Source organism: Protopterus annectens, chromosome 4.part0 (genome assembly GCF_019279795.1).
Source record: "Protopterus annectens isolate FY-2018-M chromosome 4.part0, PAN1.0, whole genome shotgun sequence".
NCBI lineage: Eukaryota > Metazoa > Chordata > Ceratodontiformes > Protopteridae > Protopterus > Protopterus annectens.
Window position 1 is genome coordinate 1,765,437,186 of NC_056733.1, and position 22,692 is coordinate 1,765,459,877.

The 22,692-nt window shown below is 36.6% G+C and overlaps 1 long non-coding RNA gene across 1 annotated transcript in view; it reads right to left on the minus strand.

Annotated features, from left to right (window-relative positions):
* The window catches only part of LOC122800197, a 186,833-nt gene that overhangs the window by 107,329 nt on the left and 56,812 nt on the right, over positions 1-22,692 (minus strand). The gene's annotated exons all lie outside the window — the stretch shown is intronic.

A 22,692-nucleotide genomic window follows, 5' to 3' on the forward strand; every position in this document is an offset into this window, starting at 1 on the left:
CACTGGAAGTGGAGTAGAAGAGAGGGAGAACATATTCTAACTACAGTACTAGTGCTTCAAACCCAGCAGCTTTCCTTGCTTCACATCAAAGATAACCATCACTTGCAGATTTTGCTACTTAGCCTTAAGGTGTTTTTTTTTTCTGGTTGTGGTTGTATGTAAAAAGACTCCAAGGAACTTGCATTGAAGCAGTCTCTCCAGCGCAGAGCACTGCCAGTTGACATGGACCTATTCCGCTGGAAGAATTCAGAGGCAGACAAGCATATAAATGACAGTTATGATTTTGTCACTGCTAACATCTGTAACAAAAGATAGGGAAAGCCTGTTTTTAATCTCATTACACAAAATCTTCAGAAATCAAAAAGCTATACTGATTGGTAACATCATTTGGCTGAGAAATTAAACCGTGGTCCCATCTGCCTGAGTTGTCAAGCTGTAGAGGTAGATTGGGGAATGTAGAATATCCTATGGCATTTATTGAAAAGAGCCAGGAAACTTCCCTAGTGACCTGACCAAATCCAAATTTGCCCAAGTCAGTATCTATATCCCCTTGGATCTCTCCTTAAAAGTGACCATTGGCCAAGTGGGACTAACCCAGTCAACAAAGTAAATAAATAAATCAATACACAAACACATAAATAACTAAAACTGTTATCCTGGGCCATGCCTGAACATGGATTCCTCAGTGATGTAAATGTATGGTGAATTTCCATGATATCTGGTTCTAACTAGTCAATTGGTTCATTGCATTTAGAGCTGGTACACTACAGTCTTTGTTTGCTTGGGGCTAGAATAAGAAAATGTTCTGCAGGTGTGTCACTGAAGTTCCCGGAAAAGAAAGCTGTCTCTATCTCTGGCTCTAAGTAGGCTTTACTGCTGTGTAATGATTTAAGGAAGAATATAGGAGAGTGTATTGTGTAACATTCATATGTGTGGTGTGTGTGTGTGTGTGTGTGTGTGTGTGTGTGTGTGTGTGTGTGTGTGTGTGTGTGTGTGTGTGTTCCACCACACATACGTAAAGATTATATAGTATTTTCTCCTAAGTTTTTGATGGTTTCTCAGGTAACTAGTTTTTTGTTATTTTGCATGCACACATATATTTGTGAACTAACAGTTAACACCATTAAAATGCCTCAGATTTGGTTTACTTTACACTTACTCCAGTAAAACTCCAGTACCGCAGCAAAAAGGACAAGGAATAACCTTGAACTTGATATAATAGTAATTCTTAGTTTGCACAGTTTAGGCTGATAAACTAATTTTTGGCTACTTCTCACTAAAGATGCTTGATTAAAATATTATTTTTGTGTTCCTAACTGGAAAACTGAGTTATAACTCAATTTGATGTTTACAACAATGAGAAATTATCTTTTTTATCCACCATTAATGCATTGTAAGTAGTTGCCTGTATTCCTAATATAATGTCAAGCAACTGGTAAATTAGGATACGGTAGAAAAAAGAATGAAAAAAAAAACAAGGATATCTGCTGAGGAGAATAATATAAAAATCAGCATGACTTTTGTACTCAATGCACTCAGCAGTGCTTTGAAAGGCATTGCTTTGTTCTTGCTTATGACTGTGTGTCACAAACAGAGTTCAAGACAGTATGACTTTTTACAACCCACAATGCTTAAATGCACAGTTTTGTTCTTGCTCAAGATCTTGTGATTCTTTTCTTAAGCTGTAAAACAATGTATATGTGTTGCAAGCATATGCAATCACCTTCCTTAACAAGTGCCTGTAATGCTTCACATCAGTTTTCTGTTTGGTACTATTAATAATTCTAAAATGTGCTTTTCTGTTTCCTGATACTCTTATAGCAAACATCATTTAATTCATTAATTTTCAGCGAAAGATTTGTTTATTGATTTGTTTATTAAATGGATAAGTCAATTGCTCCAGGGAACTTTTTCAGCCATAACCTGGGCAGAAGACCTGGGTAGAAGACAAAGATAATATAATAATGTTATAGTAATCCTGCTTACAGAAATGGATAACTGGTGCCAGAGCCACGGCCTAAAGTTAAATGCCAAAAAATGCATAGTCATACCCTTCGGGAAAAACAAGGTTACCCCTAGCTACCAAATAGGTGGCAATCCACTGAGCACAGAAGAAGTTATCAGGGACCTGGGGACCCAGGTTGATAGTAGTCTGTCATTCGACACCCATGTAGCTAAAGTAGTTAGGAAGTCCTTCTACATTGCCCACCTTATCATGAAGGGATTCTCATCTAGATCAAGGGAGGTCATAGTCTCCCTTTACTCATCACTCATCAGACCAATGATTGAGTACAATGCCCCATTCGGAATGTATCTGACCAGACACTTGCAGCAGCTGGAGAGGACACAAAAGTTCCTCACCAAAAGGATAAAGGGTCTCAAAAATCTGTCCTATGCTGCCCGACTGAAAGAACTCCAGCTCTATTCAGTCGCCACCGCTTGCTCAGAGGTGACCTTTGCCTAACATACAAGGCCATGTCAAACCCAGATTTGATGAATATGCTTCACCTCAAAAAATCTAGATCCATCAGAGCCACAAGGGCAGGAGACTTAAACCTCGACACGGCTATTAATAGGACGTGCTGGAGGGATAGATTCATCACCCAAAGACTCCTATGCTGTGGAACAAAATCCCGGTACATGTGAGGCAGAGCACCTCGCTGGCCTTGTTCAAGAGAAATCTTGACCAATGGATGGGAGATCGCAGATATACCCCAGGAATTACCTCAGTGTCACTGCTCGACAGAGGCACAGCAAAATAATGGGTATAGTTCCCCATACTAAAGGGGTGGCGTAAGCCACAAAACGATGGGCTAGGCTTATAAATGCCCTCGGGCAGATAGCCTAGTATGAACCTATGAACAGCCAGAAGGATTAGGAGGGTAGAAAATATAGTGGTGCTAAAATAATGCATTGAAAGAATAAGCATTCCAGTAAAAAAACAAACAGAAAGCTTAGTGAACAAAGAAGAAAACAACTACTCAGAATATACATAAAATTAGAATATAAACCCTAGAGATGTATGCTTAGATCATACAATGGAAGCTATATGAAACTATAATTTTCCCCATGGCATATTAAAGGAGTATGAACTGAAAGCTTAGCAAACTATATGAAAAATAAAAACAGACAAAGGAACAATATTTACATGCCTTTCTTCAATAATATGGAGTTTGTGTGACATAAAATAGTTCTATAATCATTTTTCTCTATAACACTTAGAAACATTACATTACTATCTATTTCTCTCTAACATTCGCAATCATATTCAGCCTCAAAGTGTTCTATGACCTTTTCTTTCCTAAATAAATATTTAACAGGTGTTCCATTTTGGAAAGTGCAAAACCCAGTACTACAAATCTTAACACTTCTAAAATTAAGCTATTATTCCAGCAAAACAGAAACTTTTGAAACTAGCTGTTACACATTTAAAATTTAAAGTATTTTTTGCTGTGTTAATTCACCCTTCTACACCTCTTGATATGAGAAGGCTGTGCTCCACCATCCAGCTGTTAACCTTGTTTGGTGGCCATAAAAGTCTGCCAGTCTTGACAGCAGTATGATCAGATGTAGGCAGTCATCTTATCAGGGTATGTTTAACAGACTGAATATTGAACATCAAAAGGACATGGCATTGTAGATGCTCTCTTAAAGGTCCATTACTAGAGATTGTTAATAAAGTAAGAAAGGTTATGACACAGTACAGAAACACTCTAATGGAAGAGCATTTTCAAGAAATTCCAGAAGAAGCTGAAATGATCATATATGTATTTGCATTTGTTAATCAGGGTAGAGCACCGAACATAACAGACTAATTCCAGTCTGAGACTACCTCTCAACCTCTTAGTGCGTGAAATCTGGACAAAGCCTAAAATAATGGGGGGTGGGGGACAAAAGTCCAAAAATAGGGACAGCTTTTAAATACTACTCTTTTAAACTAGGAACATTGTTAGAATAACAGGATTTGAGTTAGCAGGCATTCACTGGGGGGGGGGGGGGGGGGGTATGAAGTCTGAAACTCAAATGTATGTCATTATTTAGTTACTTAAGTCCTCAGTGATTTAATAGAAAACTACAAATATTATAAGGAACAGACCTGAAATATGAGGCAAAAAAATCTGGACATTATGCAAGAATGTGAACAGTTGAGATTTATGGTCTCAGTCTAGAAATAAGGTACACCACATTTGCTACAAAAATAAAAGCAAATAGTAATGAATTGAAGACAAATGAGATACAAGAATAGTGTAAAAATAATTAAATACGGTTATCTACACAATCCAACAATGAGAGCAGGGATTATACATGTACAACAATACAACATTATGTGAACCACATTATAAATATATTTCACAGTGATGCTTAGCTCTGGAAACATAGGAAAAAAGGCTAAAAAAAGAAGGATGTAGTAGAGGTGAAGTTGCAGATAATTAGATAACATGACCAGTGTTAAGCCATTTATTTATTTATTGACATTTGTTTACTGGGAAAATCCAAATGGGCACGTGCCCTTTTTCAGAGGAGGCCTGTGGAGAAAAGCTCCAAGGAATCATATTTAATGTAATCAGTATTCACAATAACAAATTTTATAATGCAGTTTCAGTGAATACATAGCATGCTAGTCAGTATAATAAAACCTGTAATAATATTCAAAAACATTCCATTACAAGCTTTGTATTGAGAGTTTAAAGAAAGAAGAGTGATATATAAGATAGGCATTAGTAATTTAAAAAATATAGTATTGTGAGGTATTAGAGGAGATAAGCAAGTATGAGTGTTAATAGAGAAGTAGTGATGGAACAGTAATTTGGTTGTGCTAATTAGAAGTGGGTACATTAGTTTAAGAAATACAATAAAGTGAGGTATTAGAAGGATATAAGAAGGTTAAGTGATTTAGTGCTTTAAAGGGAAATATTTAAAGGTGAGGAAGGTGCTAGAGGGCTATGTCCCAGATGAGGAGTAGGGACAAAGTCAGGAGGCAGAGAGGAAGTCTTTTAGTAATGGTATGAAAAGACGAAGGTGAGTGTTGTTTTTTTCATGGAAATGGGATTTTGGAAGATGAATATCCTGTAACCAACTTTCAATAGAGTTAAAGGCTTCTTGAGTATTTCTCTGAAAATGTATTAGGTTGTTGAAAATGATATTAGGATAAAGTCATCAGCATATTGTATGAGGGAAGCTTGCTAGGAGGATTTATGTGGATTGTTAGTGAATATATGTGGGATTGTTAGTGAATATATTAAAGAGCAGAGGGCGGAGAATGGAAATGTCTGGTGCACCAGTATTGACAGGAAGGAAAGGAGAAAAAGTGGCGAGCCATTTAACAGACTGGTATGTATCGGTTAAGAAGTTGTTAAACAGTAGTAGTGTAGGTTGTGATAGCCCTAGGGAAGACAGCTGGTGGAGGAGTGTTTGGTGAGATACTAAATCAAAAGCTTTAGAGAGATCAAGGAATATAAAGGAAACAAGTTTGCCTTAGTCCCTGGCTTTGTTATTAGTATCTGCGAAAGTTAATAAGGTCATGGTACTGCTATGGGTAAGTCTAAAACCATGCTGTGCAGGGGTAAGGAGCGTCTCCTGTAGAATATATTGAAGAATTTGCTTGTAAATGCACTTCTCCAGAATTTTTGACAAAAGGAATACTATGGCTGTAGGTCTGAAACTGGTTATATTAGATAAAGTTCCTCCTTTATGAAGGAAGATGGGGAAGATTTTTTTTCTACAGAAAAGAAATGTATAATTCCTTGATAGAGCTGTAAACTGGAAGAGATGCAGGATAGGCTATAGAACTGGCAACCAGCTTGAGGTATTCTGCTTGGAGATTATCTACTGAAGGAGAACAGGGTTTCAGTTTAAGAAGTAGTGATTTGGGGTGGGAAGCTGGAATGGATTTTAGGGTGAAATAGGGGGTGTTTACTATCTGAGAGAGGGCATGTCAGGATTGTTGGGAAGAAAATATTTAGTAAGGGCTTTAATGCTTTCCATAAAATGTTAAATTGAGCAGCTATTTCGGAGGGAGTGTTATTTGAGGAAAGGATTAGGAGTGGTGGATGTTCCAGGGTGGATTATATTATTAACAGAAGACCATAGGATCATAAAATCATAGGAAATTAATAGGCTATTGGCCCTGAGACCCTTATAAGCCTAACCTAGAGTTTAGCCCATGTTTAGACAAGTCAGCACCCAATGCCCCTGTCCAGCAGGGACACAGGTGAAATCCCAGGGGTGTATTTTCTGTTTCCCATCCACTTATCCAGGTTGCATTTAAAAAGGGATAATGAGGTACTCTGCTTGACATGGAGTGGGAGTCTATTCCACAGATGGGGGAGTCTCTGGGACACAAATCTGTCCCACCAACAAGTCCTATTGATGTCACAGACCAGGTTGAGGTCGCATGTGCGGGTTACTCGAGTGGAGCTTGACTTGCGGATATGTAGCAGTCTCGTCAAGGTGGGGTCTGAGATTGCTTTGTATGCTAGACAGAGGTCACCTCTGAGGAGTCTGTATGAAACTGAGTAGAGGGACAGGGCTTTTAGCCTATCTGTGTAGGGTAGATGTTTGAGGCCCTGGACTGTTTTAGTTAGGAATCTCTGTGGTCTGTCCAGCTGCTGCATGTGCTTTGTGAGGTACATGCTGAAGGGGGCATTGTACACAATAATTGGCCTTATAAGGGAAGAATACAGGGATGTTATAACCTCCTTGTCCCTGGATGAGATACCCTTACTTATGAGGTGGGCCATGTAGAAAGCTTTCTGTACAACGGAAGCAACATGGTGGTCAAAAATCATGTTGCTATCAACCTGGGTGCTCAAATCCCTTACGACTGATTGCATGCTTAGGACATTGTTATTAATGTGCTAATATGTGGGGTTGTCACTCAACCCAAAGGGGATAATGATGAATTTTTTGGCATTCAGCTTGAGGCCATGTTTCTGGCGCCAGTCATTTGCTTGGGTGAGACCCTCTTGGAGGACGTCCACATCACTTGGGGAATTGATGACTGTGCCCAGCTTGCAGTCATCTGCAAACTTGGTCAGCCATAACCCACTGGTTTTCGCCTGCACCTCAGAGAAGTATATCCTGAATAACAGAGGCCCCAGGACCAATCCCTGGGGTACGCCGCTCATTACGGGTCTACTGCTTGAGTTGGCTTCCCCTATTTTGATTAAGTGGGTTCTATCAGTGAGCCAGTTTGCTACCCATCTGATAACATATGGATTGATGCCTAGTTGAGACAGTTTATTTATTATGTCCGAGTTGGGAATAGTGTTGAAGGCTTGGGCCAGGTCAAGGTAGGCGGTGTACACCATCTTCCCCTCGTCCATGGCTTTGGTGACCGTCTGAAAAAAGTCAACCAGATTTAACAGATGTGACCTCCCCTTGACAAAGCCAAACTGTGTGGGCTAGAGTGTTTGGAGGTTGCCAATGTCCCTGTTAATGAGGTCCATGATAATCCATTCTATGGCCTTGCAGACTAGGCTAGTTAGGCACATGAATCTATAATTTCCCAGATTGATAAATTCTCCACCTTTGTGTAAATGGATGACAATGGCTGTCCTCCACTCGGCTGGGACAAAGCCGGTACTCAGGCTTAGGTTGAATAGGGTGCCTAATGGTGCTGCAAGTTCATGCCTGAGTTCATGTAGGATGCAGCCTGGGATGTTATCATGTCCCATGGAGGCTGTATTTTTTTGCCTTTGAGAGGGCAGTGATGACCTGTTCCCTAGAGATAAGGGGGGGGGGCAGGTACTGAGGATGTCCTGATTTACTGATGGGGGGGACAGCGGGTGAAGTTTTTGCTGAATCTGTCAGCCAGTAGGTTGGCTATATCTACAGCATTTGTGTATGTGGTGTTCTTGACCACCAGTTCTGAACAGATCTGGGTGCTTCCTTTGAGATTGCGGACATATGTGAAGAAGGCCTTATGACTGTCTCTAGTAGATGTGGCCAATACCTCAACCTCTTAGAGCAAAAAATCTGGACAAAGCCTAAATGATGGGGGTACAAACAGGGACAGATTTTAAATATTGCTCTTACAAACTTAGAAAGTTGATAGAATAATGGGTTTTGCATTAGCATGAATTTTCTGAGGGATGTGGAGTCTTAAACTCAAATATTTGTCATTATTTAATGACTTCAGTCCTTAGCTATTTGCCAGAAAGGTGCAGATTTTAGGAGGAACACACCAAAAATATGAGGCAAAAATCTGGACATTCCGTGAAAATCTGTACAGTTGAGAGGTGCTCGAAGTTGGCTTTAGAGGATTTCACTAGTGCTTTTATTTGCTTGTTCAGGCTAAAGACAGATTGCTTCCAGTTAGGTAGTTGCTCCTTCTTGGTCCTGGACAGCATTTTTTTCCTTTTGTTATATAGATTATTTATTGCAGATGTAGAATTTTTTAGGGTTGGAAGACTGATTTAGTAACATGTTAATGAAGTAGATTTTCTTGTCTATGACAATCTGTCTTTTAGTACTATTACATAGTTCTTTAAAGTGTTTTAGGTTTTTAGGATATCTGTATTTTAACTATTATTTCAAAACCCTATCTCTTTCATACATTAAGTGCCTGCTTTTAGGGGATAACCAAGGAGTGTGGTTATTCTTTATTATTTTTGTTTTAGTTGGAGCCAGACTATTGAGGGTTTTCAGGTAAAGTGAGTTAAATTTGTGTACAGCTTTGGCGAATGGAATATTTTTCAGGATAGACCAGTTAAAGGGGCTTAGAATTATGTTAAATGTATCAGGGTTAGAATTAGTGAGGTTTCGGAAAGTTCTCAGTAAGTGTTGTTTGACATGATGAATACAGAGTCTGTTTGCATATACAGGGAGGTGATCACTAAAATAATCAGAAAGGGTGCCACTGGAGACATACTTAGTGGAATCAGACACCAATATCCAACCAAGAATAGAGGCACTGTTTTTGACATAGTTATAACATGTAGGGGAGGAAATGAGTTAAGTCAATCCAAATAGGTTTAGGCTAGTTGATGATTATTTTGTGGAGACAGTCTGCCAATCGAAATTAACATCACCTACGATTATCTTTTCATTAGAAATTGTAAGTGAGATCCAGTTTAGGATGTTTTCCAGGGTTGTAACATTATTACCTGGGAAATATAGGGTACTATAATACATATTTGCTTTTGGTGATTTAGTTTAAGATGGGAGATGAGGAGTTCAGCTTTGTGAAATTTGGGAATATGTTTATTATAGGGTGGGATTTCAAGATAGTTAGGCTATAGTAAAGTTACTCCACCACCTTTTTTTAATTCTGTCAGCCCTGATGATATTATAACTAGGAAGTGATATTTAGGAGTCACGTATATGGGATTTTAGCCATGTTTTAGTTATGTGAAGAATATCTAGTGTATTGTGGGAGATCCAGGCATGGAGTTCTGAAATTTTATTATAGATGCTGCGAGTATTTAAAGAAATTAATTTACATTGTTCGGGTGAGTTTGAGATAGGTGGGTTGAGTTTTGATGGTTTTGGTGATGGTGGTTTTGTCCCTGTTTGGAAGGGTTGGGCAGGCAGAGTAGGAGGGGGCTTGCCTTGGGATGCATTCTGGAGGCTACTGGGGAGTCAGGATGGAAGGAGGGGTTGGGGTTAGGATGAATATCCCCACAGAGTGGTAAGAGAGAGAAATTTTGATATGTTTGATAAGCTTGTTTTGGTTTAACTTTAGCAGTTATTTTTATTTTGGTGTGTTAGGTATGAGGGTTTAGGAATTTGAATTTAAAGTAAAGATTGGGTGAGTCTTTGTATAAACTGAAAGCAATTAGTGGTGAAGTGGGGTGGCTTGAATGATTAGAGACGAGCACATAGTGGGAGAAATATTTAGAAGATTAAGTGATGTATAGTAAGTTGTAAGGTGATAAAACAGAAGAGTAAGGATGCAGTAATATTTACGAGAAGCATGGTGTGTAGCTTTGTAAAGAAATATGACAGAGAAACAGGATCTAGAAAACGGGGGTATGAATATAGGAGGTATGGGAGTACACTGTGGTATGAATATAGGAGGGTAGGAGAACACTGGGGTATGAATAAAGGAGGGTAGGTGAACACTGGGTCATGAATATAGGAGGTTAGGGATACAATGGGGTATGAATATAGGAAGGGTAGGAGAACAGTGGGGTATGAATATAGGAGGGGCAGGAGTAGATAGCTGAGTGAGGTGGGTAGTGTAAGTTGTGATCACTTTAGTTTGTTAGTAAATATTAGAGAGGAAAGAAAGTTAAAGTGCTTAAATGCAGACTGATGGTTTAGGAATTGTGCATGTATTCTTATGCCCAGGGTATGCCTATATTTATGTGTATGCCTTTAAGACAAGTGGGAAGTAGGTGGAGCTCTGAGTGGAGAACAGGTCCTATAAATGTAATGTTATGAGGGGTGGCTTGGGAATGGGGGTGTGGTAAGGGAGTTTAATGGGAAACAGCTCTAACACCAGTGGGAGGAGTCTTTATCTGTGATGGTGTCAGTGGAACAATGTTATGTAATAGGAACATTAGTCTAATACACACTTTGGAAGCACAAGGGATATGCTACTACAGATTTCAATTACAGTAGTGCTGTTTAGAAAGAGAAAAGTACTGCAAAACACTATGAATCTAGAGGTAAATTTTACTCAAACAGTTACAGTTTCACAGCAAACAAACTGCGTGCAGGAAAGTTTGCAGAGAGGATTAGGACAAACTAAATTTGGCTGAGAAAGCAGCAGCAAGAGTGTAACCAATTACCTGAGGGAGAGAAAGGGCAGCCAGTAATATAATACATATTGTTTAGGATTGTAAGCATGGGTTCTCTGATAATACACTGCACTCTCACTACTATTGTAAGACAGACAAGAACAAGTAGAACAGCAGTCCACTATAATCCTTACTTGAATAATACAGTGGCCCTAAGCAATATCACAATGGTACACTCTGACTTCCCTGCTGAAATGTATCTGTTTGAACTGTTTTTTTTTTTGACAAAGTGTTTTCAGCCATGACCTGAATTTTGGGTATACCATGGTGTCTTTCAGGTTGGGTGGGAGAGATTCCCAGAATTTAGAGCCTAGAATGGAGAAGCAGTGGTCAGTACCATGAAGCCTAGATACAAAGATTTGAAGGAGGTGGTTCAGATTGGTTGTGACTCCTCATACTGAAGGGTCTATTTTTGCCTTAGCAGCTTTGCTGGTGGAGCAGAGAAGGATTTGTCATTTATTAGTTTGAAATGTTGAGATCCAAGTAGAATATCACACCAGTGTTTGATGGGTAACCATTTTGCTTTTTCAACAGTTTTACAGTGGCAGTTATGTTAAGGGGAGAGAGTGATGAAATGGCAAATGTTACTGGACAAGGACTGAACTACTGAAGGGTTTCTTTTAGAGTCAGAGGCTATTAATGGGAGGCTGTATTCTAATTAGGAAAGCTGGATGCCTTTCCTTAAGCCATTTCAAGTGGCTTGAGAAAAAAATGAGGGAGATATTTTGGTCAAGAACAGGAATTAATTTATCTTTTTACAAGTATTGTCTAGGTGCTAACTGAAATCAAAAGAGGGATTAGGCCAGATTAAAAGGTATTGGAAGGAAATGACATTTTTGACTGTACTATCTGTATGATCCAAGATTTGAACTGGTTTAGAGTTATTGATATGTATCCTATAAATACAAAGCATCAATCAGACAAATCTGTATCTCTCATACAGTAGATTAGAGCTTAGAAGTATATTATGAGAAAAGATGTGAATTATCAGTAGAGAAAGTTTGTGTCCTTTAGGGAAAAGAGATAAAAGTCCATGGAAATGGAAAAAAGTGCAGCATCAGAAGGTTGTTCTCCAAGTGAGTGTACAAATAACACATAGGTAATGTACTAGTAAAGACCTCACATCTAATGTCAATCAATGTAGCATCACAAGACTTGGCAAAATATATAAACAATGACAGCAGAATAAATGACCAAATCATAAAAAATGACACCATCTTTAAAGGGCTAGGGATAGTAGAAGACAATAATTTAAAGTTTCTGCAGTGTATAGTTAACAAAGTTAGAAAAGTATATTCAGTGTTCCATCTAATTAAAAGGCATATCTCCACAACTCCAGGGAGATCACTAATTATTGTACCTTTTTTATCTCATAGATTCTACCCCTTATTGAATGCAGTGCTGCATTCCGTAGCCTTCAGCCAAACCACCTGAAAAAAAACTTGCAAAGGTATGTCGAATCCTTAATAGAAACATTATAGTTTTGAAAATTTTCAACTATTCAGAAAGGCTTCAGGAACTGTCATTATATTGTGATTGTTATGGGTTATTTAGAGGCAGCCATTGTCTACTCCATAAAGCAATGTCTGGTTTAGTACTACTTGGAAGTCTATGCTTGGAATATGCCACTAGGGGGCTAACACTAAGTTATGGAAGCATCTTACGGACAGAAGAATTTAATAATTAACTTCCCTATCTATATCTATATCTATCACTCTGTCTGTCTGTCTATTGGAAGTAGAAAGTATCAACAAGGAGTTATCACAATCAAGCTTTCATAGGGCCAGAAAAATCAAACACTTGGCAGTCAAATCTATGAACCTAAGAAATCCATGCCGGATACATGGGCATTGTGAAGAAGACCCTGACAAGAAATGTTATATAGTGGCCAAACCTAGAAAGAGACTGAGTACATTTACCATATTAAATGGAACATGATGTACCTAGACCAGCACCACTTTTAATATGAAATTTGATTTCTAATGTATCTAACAGAATTGCCAAGAGAACAGTGACAAAAGATTGCATATTGATTTTGCAAGACTATTCAATTCTAGTCTGTTCTTAACTGTGGTAGATACATATTCAAAATAGTTAGGAGTGCTTAATAAGCTTGAGATTACATTACAAGCTACAGTCCATAGACAGACAAAATGTGTTCATCAGAAGATTCATTATGGATAATAGTATTCGGATCTTGTCAGATGAAATTCATCATTTTGTTAAACAAAATGGAATAATCTATTCCACTAGTACACAAGTTATTCTCTGCAGAGTCAGTATTGCATGTGGAATAAATGTTTTACTGTTTCAGTTGTAGTAACAGTTCAAATTTAACTGTACAACTAGATGCTACCATATGTTCATATGTTCACAGGTACTTACTAGGCTATTGATCCCTGAGGATGTTTAGAAACCTAGCCACACATTACCATGAAGATTTTAGCCCTTATATTTTTAGTACGTATAACCCAGAAATGAGAAGAACATTTACATGTTACCCCTATACATGAGGGACAATAGTGCTAAACCAGGGGTGAATTTGAGCTTACTCATCCATTCATCCAGATTACATCTGAATAGTGTAAGAGATGATTCCAAAAAAAAGTGGTATTCTTTGTGATAAATATCTGTCCCTCTTACATGTTATATTTATGTTACATAAGAGATTTAGTCTCTTGAGCAGGTGTTTATTACCCCCATTGGACTTGTGAATATGCAGTAGGTCAGAAAGGAATGGATCTGTTGAGGCTCTGTGTGTGAGGCAGAGATTGCCCCTAGGTAGTCTGTATGACACCAAGAAGAGGAACAAGGCTTTGAGATGGCCTGCATAGTTTTTATGATTTAGGTCCGTGATTTTCTTAGTAAGAAAGAGTTGTGAGCATTCATGTTGTCTCGAATGTTTACATAGGTACATACCAAAGGCAGCATTATACTGAGTGACTGGCCTGAGTATGGAATACATTCGAATGTTCTCATCCCTCAGCCTGGATGCCACACCTTTAATAATAAGCTGTGCAATGAAAAAGCTCTTTCTTGTAACACTAGATACTTGATGATCAAAGGACAGGTCATTGCTACATAGGTTCTCAAGTCTCTAACTAATGGATCAGTTTTCAGAGGCAGGTTGTAAATGTAATAGTTACAAGAGACTTCTTGCTTGCCAAAGATACTATCATATGTTTCTTGGCATTCCGTTTCAGTCCATGGTTTGGACACCAGCTGCTGGTTTGTTGTCCCTAGGGAAGTTTATGGTGGCATTAAGTTTACAGTCATCTGCAAACCTGGTCAACCATAAACCCTTAACAGTAGCTCTGACCTCTGAAAAGTAAATGCTAAAGAAAAGTGGCCCAAGGACTGAACCCTGTGGTACACAGATAATGACAGGTCTTTTGGAAAAGGTAGAGCAGCTGACCATGATTTCCTGGGTTCTATTTATGCTTTCCAGTGAGCTACATATGGATTATTATTTAGCTGGGATATTTTATCATGTGGCATCGTGCTGAACTCCTTTGCAAGTTCTAGATGTACAGTGTGTATTGATTTGCCCTCATTAACCTTCTCAAAGAAGTAATTCAGGTTAAGAAAGCAGGATATGCCTTTAATAAAGCAAGAATGGCTTGTAGGTTACCTATATCCTTATTTATTAACTCCAAAAAGATCCTTTACATAGACTTACAGATGAGACTGTTCAGACTTATGAGTCTATAATTTCCTGGGTCTGTTGACACCCCACATTTGTACAAGGTGATGACAGTTGCTGTCATTAGGCACAAAGCCTGTTTGGTGGCTGACATTGAATAGTGTCTGTAGGGGAACTGACAGGTCCACACTCAGCCTAGTATGTTATCCAGCCTAACAGAAACAGTGTTCTTGCCACTAGATAGTGCTTTGTGGACTTATTCATGGGAGATTTAATGGGGTGTAGATGCAGTTACGAGTTCTGGGGATGCAGGAGGTGAGAAAGGGTGAGGTTAAAGTTAAATTTATCCACCAGTAGAGTGTCAATGTCCTCTGGGTCTAAGTATCTAATATTATACCAGCAATATTTATTCTTTGTTGACTAGGTTAGTCCCACTAGGTAAATAGTCTCTTTTTAGAAGAGAACCAAGGTGGTATTTTTACTACTAGGGGAAATTTGGCCAGGGCATTGGGAAACTTTCCCTACTCATCATTGTTGTGAATGGGAACCATTTTGGTGGAGCACTTCCTGTTTCTGTTCCAGGTACAGAGGTGGCCTGGCGAAATAGTGAGGCAGATGGAGAGAGAAAGAGATGATGGAGTGGTGAAAGAAATGAAGGAGAAATCAAATATTGAGACTGGAGAATGAGTGCTGGATTCTGAGGAAATATTTCAAAGAAACCTGTTCGAGGAAAGCTTTCCATGTAGCATACTCAGTTAGTAAAGGCATCGACTTGAGAGGAAAGGAAGATATAATCCCCCTATACTCGGCACTTATCCATCCCATATTTGAGTATAATGCCTTATTCGGCAAGTACCATACTAAGCACCTGCAGCAATTAGAAAGAGCTTAGAGGTTTCTAACAAAGAAGATCATGGGGCTCCAGCATGTGCCTTACACAGACCGACTAAAGTCCCTGTCACTATACTCTGTATCATAAAGACTTCTTAGGGGAGATTTATGCCTGGCCTACAGAGCAATCCAAGTCCCAAACCTAATGAACTTGCTGCATATTTGTAAATCAAATGGGTCTAGGGCTACCCATTCCAGGGACTTAAATATGGCCTACAACTTAAATAGAACATGCTGGAGGGACAGATTTATTTCCCAGTGACTGCCACAACTTTGGAACAGGCTACCAATTCATGTGAAACAGAGCACCTCTATGACACTGTTCAAGAGGAACCTGGGTGAGTGGTTGGGGCACTGTAAATTCTTATCAGGGATAGCACCCACAACCCTTCTGAACATATGCAGTCATCTCATTACTAAATGCAATCTTGGGTATTGACTAGCACTTCTATGGTGTTACATTGGGTTGAAATAGCTAGGCTTAAATTGACCTCCAGATTGATAGCCTAGTAATCTCCTATGATCCTATGATGGAGATGGGTCAGCAAATGATAGATGTATAATTACAACCCTCCAGTTGGGAGGGTTCTGGAATGATTTACTTAAAGAAATGGTGGTGCACAGTGAACCAGAAAATGAAGGAGATGCTTCCTGGGAGGACATTATGGAGCATACCTCTCAACCTCTAAGTGCAAGAAATCTGGACAAAGCCTAAAATAATGGGGGGACAAAGCCCCAAAAATAGGGACAGATTTTAAATATTGCTCTTATAAGGTAAGGATGTTACTACCATAACAGGATTTGTGTTAGTCTCCATTTTCTGAAGGATATGAAGTCTGAAATTCAAATGTATATAATTATTTACTTATTTCAACCCTCTATGATTTGCCATAAAACTACAAATTTTGTGAGGAACAGACAAAAAATCTGAAGCAAAATCTGGACATTCTGTGAAAATCTGGACAGTTGAGAGGTATGTTATGGAGAACATACAAAAGGAGGATGCAGAGACAATCCTGAAGAATAGTGGTGAGATAGAAAAGAAAACATATACAGAGAAAGTAAAAGAAGGCAAAAGTGGAGTAGCAGAAAAGAAGGCAAAAGAAAATGAAAAATGGAAGTATGTGGGAAGCATTCAAAGTAAAGAAGAAAAAAATGGACAGATATGAAGTGTGGGACAATTTAATAGTTCCTTTGGGTGTAAAAGCACATAAAGTACGACTATGTATTCTTATTAACAAGGAGACATTTTGTAAAATTATATGAGACTGTTTTTTCAATGGAAAATTTCTTGGAGAATATGATAAAAGAAAGAATGTAAACCATGGAATCTTTATCTTATAAAAGCATTTATCATGGAAACAAAAAACAAGATTCATGTACAATTTCAAATAGAGCTAGAAAGAGAGACTTTGAAAGGACATTTGAACGTTTTATGTGAAGAAGTACTGCACATTGCAAATGTTTATGATAAAAGGAATATATGGACTGGTGTCTGGGATTGTAATGCTTTGTTACAAAATCAAAAGAGAAAAAAAATATACATATGCAAAGCATGATCAATATGGAAGGGAATGGGTGTGTTATAAAACACTGGGGGAAACCCCAAACATTTTTTTCTGTAAAAAAGGACATTTGGCAAGTAACTGTGACAAAAGAAAATGTTATATATGTTGGGAAATGGGACATGATGCAAAAAATGTAAACTGAAATGTTATAAATGTAACAAAAATTGGAAATTTATTGATGGATTGCAAAAAATAAAATAACAGTAAGGAAAAAAAGAGAAGAAAATAAATAAAGTGAAGAAATTTTAGAAGTGGTAGAAATAGAAGAAAATTAGATGAGAAAAAAGAGCATATAGAAGAAGGTTCTGAAATACGTGATGAAGATACATAAACTAGGAGGTAGTAAAGAGAAAAAGAATTCTAATGGTAAAAGGATAAAAGACAGAAAAAAAATGTAAAGGGATAAATACAAAAGAAAAAAGAAAAGAAATGGATGAAAAAGTATATACAGCTAGAGATTGGGGCTTGGTACAATGGTTAAGGTGTTTGACTCCCAAACACAAGGTACAGTATTTGATTCTCACCTTTGAGAAGGAACTTGGTTAGGCTTACAATGGCCTATTAAGAAAGCTAACACAGTAGCTACTGTAGCTATGAACTCATGAAACCATGAATCTAAGGAAAAGGGAAAATGAAAATTTTAGAGTGCTTTCTGTAAATGTGAATAGTATTAAGAATACAAGAAGAAGAATAGTACGTTTGTAGTGGTGTAATACATGTGGTGTAGATATAATTATATTAGAAGGCACAAGATTTTTAACATATGAAGAAAGATTACAAACAGAGAAACTATGGGGAGGAAAGATAATTTGGAATTTGGGAAATGAGAGGTGTTCTGCAATAGCCATATTCTCTAGAAATACAGTAAATATAGTTGATGTAACTTGAACAAAAATTGAAAGATTAACCATTGTAGATTTAATATGGAAAGAGAATGCATATAGAATTATAACATATGCTTATACTAACTGTAAAGAAAGGGAAAGTTTATTCTATCAGATTTTAGACAATGTAGTGATAAATATGAATATTATAATGACAGGAGACTTCAACTGTGATTTAAGAGGCAAGTTTAAGAAAGGAAATGATATAAGAAAAATGTTAGAAGTTATAAAACGTGGTAAGTTAAAACTTTGGGACAAAAAATCATGGACTTACAAAAGGGTTATGTACAGAATTGAAATAGTTTATCTTATAGTATCAGAAGGTTTAGTTATAGGAGAAGGGGGGTGTAGTTGAACCAGGATTTTCTGATCATCTTGCAATATGGTTAGAGATAAAAGAAAACAAGGAATATATAAAAATAGGCAAATGAATAAAAATGATAAATTAGAAAGCATGGCATGAAGAAGGAAAGAGATTAGTAATAGAATTATGGAAAGATCACATTACTATGAGAACATTTTATAAAGAATGGTCTGAATGGTGGATGATATTTAAGGAAAATATAAAAAAATGTTTTTACAGTGGCAATATGATGTGAGAAAGTAGAGAAATAAAAATATAAAAGAACATATAACAATGCAGTGGAAGATTTAGAACTTAAAGATAGAAAGTACTTTGACAAAGAAAAAAAATTATATGAAAGAAATCAAGAAAAAATACCAAAACTGTTATTAAGCAAAGGTATTTTTTAAAAGAAAAAGAGGAGAAGTATAAAGGTACGTAAGCAGATTAGTAACGGAAGATGCTAGTGTAATGAGCGAAATAAAAATGTAAAAGAAGTAGAAGGAACTTAGGAAAATATTATTAATAGTGTAGACATGCTTAAAGAAAAAAGAAGGTAGTGAATAAAACATTGGAAGTAAAAAAGTTAACAGAAAAAGAGAATAAATAATTGGAAAAGGAGATTTCTTTAAATGAGCTAGATAAAGTATTAAGACAAGTAAATATAGATTTGGCTGCATGCCCAGATGGAATAGGGTAGGAAATTTATAAAAAATGAAGGGATTGGCAAATAAATAAATAAATAAAGATCTTGAATGAATGATTAAATTAAGGTTTTATGTATAAAGAATTATGTAATGGAATACTTAAAATTTATATGGAAAAAGGAAGATAGAACCGAATTAAAAAAACTGGAGACCAATAGTAATGAATAATAATGATTAAAAGATCTTTATGAAAATAATACAAAAGAAATTTGAAACTAAAATCGAAAATATTATGGAAGATAGCATATATAGTATAAAGGGTAAGGATTGTTAAGAATTATTAATGACAGGGAAATTGTAGATGATATTATGAACAGAAACTAAGAAGCAAAAATCATGATAAGAGACCATAATAAGGCATTTGACACAATTAGACATGGAATATTTTGGGTAATAATGAAAGAATAAAGTCTAAGTGAAAAAGTTAGGAAATTATGTATGTCAGCAAATAGTTATAATAAAGTAAAATTACTTGTAAATGGCTAGTTAAGCCAAGAGGTACATATCAAGAGTGGTGTAAGACAGGGATGCCCAATGAGTTGTATACTCTTTGTATTAGTTGTGAATATGATAGCATGTGAAATAAATTACAAAATGAAGGAAGCAGAGTGGTACAATACATGAAGAGTTAAGAATTCCAGTTATGTTAATATATGCAGATGACATTATGATAATTGCAAAAACACATGGATAAAAGAAGTAATAAATACACAAACAAGTGTCTGGAAATGATAGGGATGGCTTTAAATAAGGAAAAAAACTAAAGGTTTAAGTGATACAGTAAAGATCAGGGTATATATTTTACAATGAATGAAATTCTATGTTAGGTATAAAATTTGGGAATAAAGATGTAAATAGAATTCAATGGGAAAAACAATAGAAGAAATAAAACAAATATGTCTTTTCTGGAGAACATATAAGTTATCATTTAGAAAAAGGACTTATTTGATAAATTGTAAATTGCAAGTGTATTTATGTTGCCAACAGCATTTAAAAAGGAATTATTGCAGATATTTTTTTCATTTATATGGGGTTCAAATTAAACCCAGTAGAAAGAGGAGTTTTATATCTAAATAAAGAAGAAGCAGGTTTAGGGTTAATTAACCCAGTGGTATATGCTGTTTCATTAAATTTGTACAGTGTTAACATGGATAAATAAAAAAGTTGAGAGATTAGTAGCAAAACTGTATAAATATAAGTATGATACATTTTGGGGTATGGTAAAAAAAGAGTGTATAAATGAATAAAGTGTTACCAAGAACAAATATTTTGTGGTAAATAAAAATTGATGATACAGAAAAAGATAGAAAAGTATGGTATAAGAATGTAATGATAAAACATTCCTATATAAAACCATGTGAAAATGTAACAGATGAAAAAATAAAGCTATAAAAATAAGAAGCAAATGATGTAATCAGAAAGTGGAATGCCAAGATTTTTTGTGGAGACTGGTAATAGATAAATTGCCAGTAAAAGGAAATATGCCATATAAAAAGAAAAGTGATAGAATATGTTTACATTGTGAAGAAGAAGAAACTACAGAAAATGTGTTTTTGAAATGTGAAACAGTAAAAAAGTTATGGGGAAAACTATGTTAAGAAGATTTTTTGAAAATATAAAAGAAGTGGATAAAATAAACATGGATATGATTAAATATCGACATTATAAAACAGAATTAAAGAGCATGTTAAAAGAGTAGATAACAAGTTATTTTATGTTATATGGGTTATATTGGAATGAAAGAATACATGAAATTCTGTTTAATGGTAAATGGATTTTAGCAACACTATTAAGTAAAATCAGCTGATGGTTATGGTAAAAAGACTGAGGACCTAATAGGGATGAAAATTTAGCATGATTGTAAAGGAAATTATGAATATGTGTACACAGATTTGTATATTTATATATTTGTACATATATGACTGTTTGTAAATAAGTAAATATTTTGTAAATAAGAGTCATTTTTGTATACAAATAAAGGACCCTTACTCATTTCAATAGGTGCCATGGAGTCTTTTACATCTACCTGAGCTACCTGTGCCTCAAGCAGATGGGGCCTTGGTTTAACATCTCATCCGAAGGGCAGCACACTCAGGAGTGCAGCATATTGCTTATGATTCCTGCACTATCAGCAGTCACTCTACTTGGGATGGGAATAAAACCCACAGCCTTCTGCATGAAAGGTGAGTGAACTACCTGTAGCACCACTGACAAAATATTATTCCTGAATAGATATGTCAATACAATGCTTGACCTGATCAAAGAAAATCTAGGTGTTACTGTAAGACAAAAGCAATACCTATAGAAACTGCAGCATCATAAGTTCATAGGTTCATAGGTTCATAGGTAGGTACTAGGCTATTGGCCCATGGGACTAAGTAAGCCTAACCAACAAGTTTCCCTGACTTACGCCACCCAAGAAAGTTATTTTCCTGTGCCCCTGTCGAGCAGAGCCACAGAAGTGATCCCCGGGGTGTATTTCCTATTTCCTAAGTTTGCAATGAAGAAAGTAATCCCATTCACTGGAGTCATTGTTTGAGATATGACCACTGGAAGGTTGAGTTCAAATTGATCTCATCTTGGCTTATTAAGCAGGTATGTCCTGTCTCATTTTTTGTTGATAGGACAGACACATGAATCGCATATAGAAGGCATACTGATTGACTGATAATGGCAATCAATGGACACACTCACCACCTTATACAAGTGAGCACAGCTGTAGAAGGAGTCACCTGTGATGCTGAACCTTCATACAATAATCAACATGATGCTCACAATAGTCCATAATGCCAAAATATGATCCTGACACTGCAGAGACACAAATTAATGCTACAAGTGAAACATCCACAGAGGGCTAGGTGGAATATATATAGGTTCACAGGTAAGCCAATTTCCTTCAAAGGTGAGCATCAAACCCTGCACCTGTTAACTTTTTTGATTGTATAATTTTTCAGCCTGCAATTATACTTCAGATAAATGGATATTTGTTTACCTTAAAGCAAGAACTCACAAAATGCCATTTAACTTGATAAATTATGGTTACATCTTTGAAACAGAAAGGGGTGATGTGATATAATGACTTCACTATTCAGAATGTCAGCAGGACTTGGTTTCTCTAAAACGTGAGCCAAACTGTACTACAAAGTACATCTGTGCATGTCTATGGTGTACTGATAATAAAACATGACTAAACAGTATGGCTGGTGTCCTTATTATTGTATTCTCAATATAATATGCATTCTGTCTCTAATAATGCAATAACACATATGCGTGAATTTCAGCAGTTAAAATATATTACTTGACATCTTATGGACAAGTAACTTCAATTTCATATTCTTGGCTACTACTCTAACATCTTTGGGTAATATTTTCTGATTTCTTCTTTTTCTTCAGTTCCTTAAACAATTGATAGCCACGTTCACAAGCTTTTCTGTTTCTCACTTGTGTAAATAATAAATAGCAATAGCCTCAAAAATTATTACCAGTCATCTCTTTGGGCAGACAGTATTTTGTTAGGAGAATTTCCTCTGAGACTTGTCAATTACTTTTCAAATCATCAAATTAACTGTCTTTGAGTACTAGGTTCTGTGTTCTGTTATCAAACTTTTGCATACTGCTAGGTCTAAGGCTTTGTTAAAATGTATGCATCTATCACTAATGCCACTAAAAATAAACAGAGAAAAATTCTCTGGGAGTCTAAAGTGGTTCCTTTCCTTAATACAGTCAGAAATGTAGAGAAATGTGATCATAGTACATTCCCAACGTTTAAGTTGCATAAGACTTGACTCACTAAGTTAAGCTATTCAGGATTCAACCAGTGAAACAGATTTAAAATGCAATGTTTTTTCACAGAGGAGAAAGCCTGTCTGCGTGCCCTAGTGGGGTCAAATCCTAACACCCTCTGAGTTTAA